The 7746-nt window shown below is 41.8% G+C and overlaps 1 pseudogene; it reads right to left on the reverse strand.

Annotated features, from left to right (window-relative positions):
* Nucleotides 1–1270: 1270 nt before the first annotated feature.
* On the reverse strand, nt 1271–1389 carry LOC120593065 (uncharacterized; annotated as a pseudogene).
* Between the last annotated feature and the right edge of the window lie 6357 nt (nt 1390–7746).

Raw genomic sequence — 7746 nt, forward strand, 5'->3', positions numbered from 1 at the left:
CTGGAACGAAAGAAAAACATGAAGGGTTAGGAAGTTGATTCTGTCTTGTAAAACGATGCATGTTATATCATCTGGAGGGACATATTTATCAGGCGCTAAATTTTAGGAGGAATTTTTCACATAAATGTTATATCAGGGATGTAGAGTAACATAAGGGACTATGTCTTCAGTAGAAGTTTTTGCAGATTTTTCTATGTGACCATTTTTTATACTGATCCTTAAAAATGACTGCTTTTCCAATTTTCTCTCTTTTTCTGTGAAAAGTGGGGAAGGAATAAAAATTATTTTGCAGGGAATAACTGAGATGTGTGTACGAAGTGCCAAATGAACTATAAATAGCAAAACTGTCATTTTCATTCTTATTATCTTGTCCAAAACTCTCCTTTTATTGATGTAAAAGATAAGGCAGACGGAGAGAGAGAGAAGTGATGTGGCTAGTTAGTGGCAAAACTGGGGAGAGAGGGAGGTAGACGGGGTAAAAGGGGTCAAATATGTGGTGACAGAAAGAAATCTAACTATGAGAGGTGAACACACAGTGTAAACATATATATGCCTTACTGTTAAATGTACAGCTGAAACTTAATGGATTTCGTTAACCAATGTCACCATTAAAAAAAAGAAGAAGAAGACTTCTGTTTAACTCTAAATGCTAAGAAAACCTCACCAAAACATTTTCAGATTCTGGGGGTTGGGGGTAGGGAAGATGATGAAGAAAGGAATTCAGTAGTGGGTGTGGCAGCCCAGATGCAGAGGCTAGAAATGGTGTTTTAAGTCATCATCGTCATACAAAAAATGTTATTAACATAATTTTCTTTTAGCAAAGTAAAAAGTTTTTCCCGGTATTTGTTTGAGTCATCCTGGGTTAAAAGAACATGGCATCCATTTTTTGCAAGTTAAAAGAAAGGCTGTTCCCAGTGTTTCCAGGGCACAGCTCCTTGGGACTAGTTCCAGTGCCAGGTTTTCCAGCATTACAGCACTACCTTCTTTTCAACTTCTTCTCCAGTCCAGTGGGTCTCAAAGTGTGATCACACAGACCGGCAGCAACAGCATCACCCAGAAACTTGTTAGATAAGCAAATTTTAGACCCACTGAATCAGAAACTGGGAGCGATTCTTCTGCACACCACGGTTTGATGCACACCACTGCTCCAGACTGTTCTTAGGGCCCTGACTGGCTTGATTTTTTTTTTTTTAGGTGAGGCAAACCTTGGTTGACCTCACATATTGCAAGGATTTTGTCATCTTACAATCCCTTATCTTTTTATTTTTTATGCCTACAGCACCTGGTGTTCCTAGGTGGTCTCCCATCTAAGTACTAACCAGCCCCGACCCTGCTTAGCTTCCGAGATCAGACAAGATGGGGCTTGTTCAGGGTGGCGTGGCTGTAGACCTGACTGGCTTCAAAGAGAGGAGAGAAGCAAACTCTTGGCAATTCTCCCCTTGCTGCTCTCTCCCCGCCCCCAGGCAGGCCGTCCTTTCAAGCTCCTGATAATTGTTGCTTTTTCAGCTGTGGCCATTGCACCCGGACTTGCTCAAAAATGAAGTGGCTTGGCCTTTGTTTGATGTTTCGCCTAGCCCATACCACCTCTGAATAATAAAACTACCTTTACCGAGCACTTCGTATGTGCCAGATTCGAGACCGCTACAATCTTATGGCCCAGTTTAGTTTTGTTTTAAAGAAAAAACACTTATCTCTTCAATCTCTGATATGTATGGCTGATTTCCAGTTGAATAAACTAAAAAGAATCACATTTTTTTTTTTAAGGATAATTAGTTCTCTAGGAAGTGAAAGCTATAAAAGTCCAGGCTGTAGAATTCTGTAGAAACTGCTACTCCCTCCTACAAAAAGCTTTTCACATTTCTAAATAGCTCTCAGCAGAAATAGTTTATCTGAGCCTGAAAGATTGCTGATTCACTTTTCAAGGCACAGTGAGCCTGAGCTTCACCTGCATACTCTGCTATTGCAGCAGACCAGTGTTGTGAGTGCAGACTTATCAAATGGAGAAAGAACCCTTCCCCTTCCCCTTGGAGGGCTTTTCTTGACTAAAGGCAAACTAAAAAAAAAAGAATTCTGGCTGTGTGGGCCTCGAATTGCCCTGTTCTGTGTCTTTCTTCCCAGTGCAGCTCTTTGGACTACTTAAGGCACTCTTCCTCAAGATGTATTTTATATGCAGTGTGCTGCCAGGAAGTGGGAATTAATTCTACCAGGTGGCAGAGGGGAGGCTGAAGCTTAGGAGAGTGGAGCTGAGTTCCTGTGATGCAGGGCAGGGGCACACACCCTGGAGAGCTGACTTCTATCCTCTGCCATGACCAGCAAGCACAACCCATCTGAGCTCTGGCACAAGCTGCCCTAGCTAATAGCCAGGGGGATAAGACTCTTAAGAACAAGGGAGAGAGTAACAGATGGAGATAAGAGAATCAAGAACAAAAATGTCTTTCCTCTAGAACACTGATTCTAAGCCTTGAGCTGCACATTAGACTAATGTAGGGGAGATTTCAAACTTTCTGACAACCAGGCCATACTCTGGACCAATTAAATCAGAATCTCTGGGAGTGAGACTCAGGTATCAGCATTTTAAAAAGCTCCTTTAGTGGTTCCAATGTGCAGCCAGGATTGAGAACCATCTTTTCAGCATTCATTCCAGCAACCGTTGCTTTCCTGCCTCCTCTCAGGAGAAGTCTGCATCAGGGCATGGGCCCCTTCACATTTGTCTTACCTTATATTTTCTTCATCTTCTGGCCTTTGAGGACCATGATATAGAATCAGGGGCATCTTACGCTAAGTGAGAATTTATTCTGAACTTCTTTTGCTCAGGACCCCTTATTTCCCTTTGGATCTTGTGTCTTTATCAAACACTAAGTTGGGTCCCAGAAGAAATAATTGGTTTTATTATTTAATAATAAAATATAAAGACGGACCTGTCATTTGACTTTGAACTTCCTGGTCTCTTCTCATTGAGTACGATGAACAAATGAGCCCCTCCTGGTAAGACTGTGCTTCATGATAGTAGTTAAAGAAGAGTCTCACCAATAGGGTAGACTCTTAATGTTCTACTGGAGAAATATGGTGTCCCCTTTCAAATGTGTATCACCACGGCCCCTTCCAAATTGCCATTTTAAAGTTTGCTAACTTATAACCAGAAGATCTACCTTCCTCTCCCTTGCTGCATGGTGAGGTCTTGTCTTTTTTTATAAGGCCTCTCCTTGCCTGACTACAAAGCCATTCTTGGAAGGGGTCTTGCGTTGAACTTGTATGTAAAAGAAAGCCTGTGATTTTGGAGTCTTAAGGAACTTGGTGCGGTGGTCACCAACTTTTGTCTAATGAACACTCCCATCCTTTCTCGCAGTGCAACTCTTCTTCTGAATCTTAAAGCCTTTTAAAAAGTTCTGAAACAGGTTCCCCTACTCCCTCCCCCAAACCACATCCCCCTTACATACATTAATTCGTCATACTCTTGGCAGGATCTGGAGCATCATAGATATGAGAAGAGCAGAAATATACTAAACCCTGTGAACCAAGCAAGCATAAGATACATTCTCATCTCCTTCTCCTTTACTCCCCTCTGCTGCCTAAGATTCCTCAACTAAGCATCATCCTCAAGCTGTTTTCAATTTTTAAAAATGTGCTGTCATTTTTAGAGAGGGACTATACACTGGTCCCTGGGTATCCCAGGGGGATTGGTTTCAGGACCCTCCAGTGGGTACCAAAATCCAAGGATGCTCAAGTCCCTTATTTTACATAAAGGCATAGTATTTGCATATAGGCTACAGCAGGATATGCTACATATCACTTCGTTCACACAGATTCAGTATAGTGCTCGGTGTGTGGCAAATTCAAGTTTTACTTTTTGAAACTTTCTGGGATTTTTTGGGGGGGATATTTTCCACAGCTGTGAAACTTATAGATATGGAGGGCCCACTCTGTCTTGAACCTGTTAAATGCCTATTTAGCCTTTGTGTTACTCTCTTCCTAACCTCATATCTTTCCATAAAAGTTGAGCTTGCCGTTTTCATCCCCAGGTTTACTCTGGGCATTCTCCAGCCCAAGGGCTAGGAAGAAAGCCTTTCTTCTCCAACAGGTTAAATCGTTTAGATCCCTGCCTTAGCCCAGTTCCCCAGAAAATGGAGCCTGAGGCAAAGTTTACATGTTAAATTTTTAAGGCAGGGAGGGCTCAAGTTCCAGGAAAGTATGAGTGAGGAAGCATAGCAAATAACAAGGTAGCTCATTAACAAACAGGCCAAAGCTTCTCAAGCAAATACAGCTGGTTGCCTGGGGAATGGTTGTTGACACAGGGGGCTGGGGTATATATAAGACTGGCTAGGCAAGATCTGACTGACTTGGATGCCAGGGGATGAGGCAAGTTCTAAGGTGGCTCCTAGAAGCCTGGCAAAGTGATAGACAATGCCAAGAGCTGAAGTGGGAATGCCCAAGTTGCCCTGGCAGATGGAAGTGAAGGAATAAAAAGGCTGAGTGAGGAAAGGGGGCACACCGGAATGGACAGAGATGTGAGGCAAGAAGACCCACCAGGGGAGCGTGTTCCACTGGGGTTGCCGCTAGAGCAGGAAGGTGAGGGGATATAACATTTATCTTATTCGACTAGTAATTTTTATTTCTCAGTATTAAAGCGAGCAAGTCATCAAGAGTTCTTCCCTCATTTGCTGAGTTTTCCTGGACGCAGACTCTACAAGAGGAGGAACCACCCTCAGGGAGTTGAGGGTTCCAAGCCTTAAGGAAGGAAATGCAGGAAGTCAGCTCTTCGCAGAGGAGGGTTCTCTGGAGAGGAAATTCTGGGGTCCCAGGTACCCAGAGCGTGGTCAAGAAGGGGAAGGGTGTAGGCCCTAGGTGGACACATCCCCTTGGCCCCATAGAGCTCATGCTCTGTAGGATAGGCACACTCAGAGGAGAGCCAAAATAGAGCTTTCTAGGGTTTGGGACCCATGGCAGGGTCTCTCCAGCCCTGGTCCCAGAGGGATACTAGAGGTAGGAAAATAGGCAGGCTCATATACTAGTTGTTTCACATAAATTTGTGGAGAGAATAATTTGGCAATATCTTTCAAAATTCAACAGGCACTTTCACTTCTAGTGATATATCACCTAGATTTACTTGAAGTTCCCAATGGCACATGCATAATTAAATTCACCATAACACTATAATATCAAAAAACTGCAAACTATAAATATTCACCAAACAATGAATGGCTAAACTATAGTGCAATGAAATATATTTTGTAGCCATTAAATAGGATAGGCTGGTGTGAAGGACTATATATATATATATATATATATATATATATATATATTTATATATATATATATATATATTTTTTTTAAGTGAGAAAAAACAAATTAAGCATCTGATGTATAGTATGACCAACTGTGTGTGTGTGTGTGTGTGTGTGTGTTATGCTTACAGTTGCTAAGAAATTTTCTAGACGGGAATTGCAAGAAGCTATTAAGAGTTAATACCCCCAGTTAGTAAGAGCAGAGTTTGGTGGGGGTCAGTTTTTATTTTACACCTCTTTTTGTTTGAATTTGTCTGAGCCTTTAGTACTTTCATTATTAAAACAATAACAACAACAACAAAAAACACCCAGTGAAATTTCTTAGATGCAGCTAATAACAACCTAGCCTCAATCGAAGACAACAACTGAGAACCGATCACCGGCAGGCAGTGTGCTAGGCACTGCGGCAACACAACCGTGAGACCGAGAATTTCCTTTCCAGCTCCGTGGAATTGTGTTCAGTTCTTTCTCCTTCTTCGCTTCCAAAGTGGCAGAAACTCTACAGAAACCCAGGTAAAAATACATCACACACTGTAATGTGTTTTCTTCATAGATTTCCCTAGACGGCCGGAAGCCTCGGCAGTGCGTGGGAGCCCCTCTAACTGCTGGTCACATCCAGCGGGCGCAGGGCCTACAGGCTCAGGGAGTTGCTCCGGCCCTGACCTGGCCTTGTCTCACCGACATGGGCAGTGGATCAGAGGGGTTTTCTTTACTAAGAAAACAAAGTCAGCCCTTTACAGCAGTATGTAAATATCCGCATCCCCAATTCTGAGAGAGGATCAAATAGATGCTCTCTTCCGTGGGCACGAAGTCCTCTAGCACTAGTTCTTGATTACTAGTCTGAGAGCTCCTGGACTTCAGGGACCAGATTGGATTAATCTCTGTACCTCCCATGCCTGGCACAGTGCCTGACACACGGGGATGCTGTACAAATGTTTGCTGAATTGACAGTGGGGCCTTCCTCTCTCCCACCACATCACGCCTCCTCTGCGAAGAGCTGACTTCCTGCGCTTCCTTCCTTAAGGCTTGGAACCCTCAACTCCCTGATTCATCTTCCAGAATATGTATGGCTGGTACTCATCCTTATGCCCTAAGGTAGCTAAGGGGTAACCACATATGGAGTGTGTACACACACACACACACACACACACACACACACACACGCACACACACACACACATGCACACACACTACAGGCACCTCACAGTGGATGATGGAGCTGGGGTAGGGAAAAGAGAGCAGGCTATGGACTAGGGTCTGGGAGCTGGATCTGGTGCAGAAGTTTGAGGAATGTGAGAATTCTAAACTTGAATCTGGCCTTTCAGATAGAGATATATTTAAGATAAGAGAAACGAACATATTTTATTTAAGTTTGCTTGATTTATGACCTTTAAATATTTAATAATATGATATGTAAGTATGCATTTGTATTGTTGTTTTACTTCTGCAAATGTTAAGGATGTGTCATTTCCAAGTTTTTAATCTCTACCAATCTATTGATAAAAAAAAAAAAGGTACATGAAGCTGTGATGGGCATGTCTCTAAAATTAGTAAGGTTGAGAACATTTATGTGTTTTTTAGCCATTTATTCTTTTTCTGTGTACTACGTTTTTACACTTTTTAAAACATTTTTATCTTATTTTTTTGTGTATTAAGCTAATTAGCTCTTTGTCATATGAGTGGCATATGTGTTCTCCATTCATTTTACTTACATTTGATTTTTTTTTTGCCATATAAGTGTTTAAACATTCTAAGCTTTTAAATTTATCTGTCATTTTTCTTCTTTTTCTATTTTCTCTCTCTCTTTTGATGGCTGTTATTTACATGCTATTTCTATGTCTTTCTAAAACCTACCTTACTCTGAAATCCCTTTTTTAAAAAACGATTTCTGTTTTTTTCCCCCAGCACATTTTGGACATATATATATTGCCTCCTGAGCAAGTCAAAGATCAACAGACTCTTCAGAGAGAGGAGAAGAAAGGCAGAACAGGAAAAAAAAACAAAAAACAAAAAACGATGACTGTAGTTTATGCCTCTCCAGGGCAGCTGGGGACAGATGATTTAACGGGCAAAACTATAAGGCTCTGAGAGGATGCAAGAGGGAGATATTCTTTCAGTTTGGGGCCAAGGAGCAGGGTCCATGGATCTGCCTTGGATCTCAGATTCAACAATAGATAGAATATTTTTCCTCTAAATTTTTATTTTGAAAAAAATGAAACTTACAGAAAAGATGAAGGAAGACCATAATGAACCCTATACAGCCATAATCTAGATTCATGAATTAAGAGTTTGTCACATTGCTTTCTCTCTCTCTTTATACCACTCACTGCTTGGAGTTCATCGAGCTTCTTGCATCTTTCGATCTTGAAGGCTTTTTGGTCTTTGAGGCTCTTTTATGAAAAGTTAGTATGCCTCCAGAGGCTAATGTCCCAGTGACCTCTGAACAAAGGCCAAAGAACATAGA

This window comes from Pteropus medius, unplaced genomic scaffold (assembly GCF_902729225.1).
Source record: "Pteropus medius unplaced genomic scaffold, Ma_sr-lr_union100, whole genome shotgun sequence".
NCBI classification, from domain to species: Eukaryota; Metazoa; Chordata; class Mammalia; order Chiroptera; family Pteropodidae; genus Pteropus; species Pteropus medius.